This window comes from Erpetoichthys calabaricus, chromosome 1 (genome assembly GCF_900747795.2).
Source record: "Erpetoichthys calabaricus chromosome 1, fErpCal1.3, whole genome shotgun sequence".
In the NCBI taxonomy this organism is placed as follows: domain Eukaryota; kingdom Metazoa; phylum Chordata; class Cladistia; order Polypteriformes; family Polypteridae; genus Erpetoichthys; species Erpetoichthys calabaricus.
Genome location: NC_041394.2, coordinates 789,543 through 793,324, shown reverse-complemented (window position 1 = coordinate 793,324; position 3,782 = coordinate 789,543).

The window sequence follows — 3,782 nt, the reverse complement described above, 5'->3', positions numbered from 1 at the left end:
TTACGCCTCCGTAAGAATTCTTCGCAGGTTTGCGTTTTACTTATAGATAGATAGATAGATAGATAGATAGATAGATAGATAGATAGATAGATAGATAGATAGATAGATATATGCAGTGTTGCAGCAGCAAGTCCTCGTCTTCCTTTATTATTAACTCAAGAACTAACAATAGCATTTGCGGTTTTTTTTTTAAATAAACTGATACGTACGTCTTTTAACAACTTTAGATTATATATTTTTTTCTAATTTATTCCTCTTATTAATTTGTATATCCTCTATGTATCTGTTCTAGTTTTCTATAAGGAAACTATTTGTATCCAATGTTACATATACCCAGCTTTTCTTTCTGTGACTGTCACAGCACGACTATATGAATAAAATATTATTATTATTATTATTATTATTATTATTATTATTATTAAACCTGTTCAAACAAGAATTCTAAATCACAGTGTTATCCAGGGAACGCCATACATCATTTAAGAACCAGGAATTAACAAGCTTCTCTGAAATCTAAAAAAAATATATATATATATATTAAAGTTTTGAACGCCATATACTCTTGTAAGGAGCTTAGTAGCCTATGGTTTGGTTTTGTCTACAGTAACGGTGACTTTTGTGATGACCGTTTAGTTTCCTTTTGCTAATCGGTGCGTAGCCCACAACTTGCTCCTCCTCCTCCTCCTCCTCTTCCTCCTCTTTATTCCAGCACGCTGTGGTATGATGTGCATTAACGGTTCTACCAAGATCTCTGTTAGACCTTGATGGTTTCTTTAGTGATTTTATTATTATTATTATTTTAACACAATAAACAAGATGATCTTTTACTGAATGTTCTTATTATTTTAGGTGTTTCTTTTTATTCATAAATGTAACCATCTTAAAAGGACTGCTGCTTTCTTAATTTTTCTAAATGACTGCCTCAGAGTATGCTAAGAAGAAGAACTGATGAAGGTTTGGGACATTTAATCATGGAGTTTTATTTGTGGTCTTTTAATTGTTCCTTTACCTTCAGTGTTGGGGGTAAAACACGTCACGCTGTCGGGGGGCTTTTTAAATTACGTGACGTAAGGTGGGACTTGTTGTACTGAAGTGAAATCTTTTTCTTTTCCAATGTTAAGAAGGACTTTCAAAGCCTTCTGACCTTTGCAGCATTTCCTTGAAACACAAAGATGACACCAAAGGTGCCAGTGGTAAAAGGCGCTGGTATCTGGCAGCCATTTTCATGAGCGTGTCGTGCCCTCTCTGTATTATTGGACAGACACTCTATTAATGGCTGACAGGACGTGGCAGATGTTTGCCAACTGGCCAGCCAACCCCAAGCCTTACCTGGTAGGTGAGCACCCAAACAATCAATTCAGACTCACGGATGTCATCCTCCGATTTACACCCAGCCAAGTAAGCAAAGCAGCCGCTGAGGTGCAACATGAGAGGCTTTGCCTCCGGCGCTGAGGTTCGATTCCCGTAAGGTAAAGCAAAGGTGCGCAGCCCTGATGAGCCCCAATTAGGGTGAAACACACGATGTGTGCTCTTGGTGTTACTTGGTGTTACAGCCATTGTGTGTGTATATATATATATATATATATGTGTGTGTGTGTATAAAGTCATCTCCAGAAATACCGGCACCCCTCATTTAAAATCCCTATAATGAACACACAAAAGGGAGCCCACATCCATCCATCGGATTCTATCTATCTATCTATCTATCTATCTATCTATCTATCTATCTATCTATCTATCTATCCATCCATCCATCCATCCATCCATCCATCCATCCATCCATCCATCCATCCATCCATCCATCTATCTATCTATCTATCTATCTATCTATCTATCTATCTATCTATCTATCTATCTATCTATCTATCTATCTATCTATCTATCTATCTATCTATCTATCTATCTATCTATCTATCTATCCATTTTCCAACCCGCTGAATCCGAACACAGGGTCACAGGGAGCCCACATACAATGACGGCTATTTTGTGCTTACACAGTGGGGTCGGCCTCCTGCTCTTATTGTCAAACAGACTTCAAGTTTTCCTGCCGTGACCCAACTTTTCCTAACAAGGCAGACTCCAGTGTCCCCATTTGGTGGAGCCTCCTGTGGCCCTCGGCCTCTTCTTGTGGTGTTTATGAGGCCGGAGGACACTTGTGGAGGGTCTTGGGCTTCTCTTCCAGCTGATGGAGATTCTCGGGTTTTCTCTTCAGTTGAGGAGGAGGTTAGGCGCAGACGCTGAGACAGGTCATTGTCATGTCAAGCCAACATGACATGACAAACCAACTCGACGGGTGACACCTCAGCACCACACCAGTTCAGACGGGATGGAACAGTGGGAGGCCTTTTTATGGTGGCTGGAGTGTTGATTCAGCCACCCAACTCCAAGTTTTCCCTGTAAGTGCCCTCGGGGTAGGATGCAGGGTGACGTCATACCCAGGATGGAGCAATTGCAGGTTAAGGGCTTTAGGCAAGGGCCCAACAAAGTAGAGTCACTTTGGGCGTTTATGGGACTCGAACTGGCAACCTTCTGATTACCAGTGCAGAGCCCGAGCCTCAGAGGTGCCGCTCCGCCTTACAGTTCAGGGCAGTTCAGAGTTTTATTTTCAGTTGATAGATGTGAGCCCAGCATATGCAGGGTTAAAAAGAAAGACTTCATCACCAGCCCCCCCAATTCTTCCTATGTATTCCTGTACGTCTAATCCACGGGTGTTGAGCTCCAGGGCTGGTGGGCCGCAGTGGCTGCAGGTTTCCATTCCCACCCCAGTTTTCATTGCTAGTGATCTCCTTTCCCCTTCATTCCCACAGCCCTGTTTTGAAGGATTCAGTCGTCTCAGTTGATTCTTTTCTTCATTAAATGGCAGCCAAACAGAAACGAGACGTGAGACGAGCCGACAGGTGAGCAGCTAAACTGGGATTTCAAACTCCAGCCAGTTTCTTAATGAGGAGCCGATTCTTGCTGTTAATTAAAGTCGTTACTTAGCTTGCTGCTGCTCTCATTCTGCTGACGTTTCCCAAAGTGTTGATTTTCTGTTTCTGATTATTGACCTGAGAGATCAACCTCACCGAGACCCTCACCTTTCTTTATGTTCAGATAATGTGGTTAGCTGGTCACCCGTTTGCTCGTTTTGTGTCTCATTGTTGTTTGGCTGCTAATTAAAGAAATAGAAAGCAGTAAGGGGTCTGAGTCGAGTTCGCTAAAACTAAAGCAAAAGAAGTTAATTAGCAGCGACATCGCGGCACTAATGAAGAACACGGTTAGAATGAAAACCTGCAGCCACTGCGGCCCACCAGGACCGGAGTTCGACACCCCTGCTCTAATCCTTTTCCTGTGATGATGACTCCTGGGGGCGGCACGGTGGCGCAGTGGGTAGCGCTGCTGCCTCGCAGTTGGGAGACCTGGGGACCTGGGTTCGCTTCACGGGTCCTCCCTGCGTGGAGTTTGCATGTTCTCCCCGTGTCTGCGTGGGTTTCCTCCCACAGTCCAAAGACATGCAGGTTAGGTGGATTGGCGATTCTAAATTGGCCTTAGTGGGTGTGCTTGGTGTGTGGGTGTCCTTGTGTGTGTCCTGCGGTGGGTTGGCACCCTGCCCGGGATTGGTTCCTGCCTTGTGCCCTGTGTTGGCTGGGATTGGCTCCAGCAGACCCCCATGACCCTGTGTTCAGATTCAGCGGGTTGGAAAATGGATGGATGGATGGATGACTCCTGGTAGGAGTTGAAAGCTTAGAGCAGATAGAAGCTACAGGACTCATCTTCTCCCAGTCGTATCACAGCCCTTCACT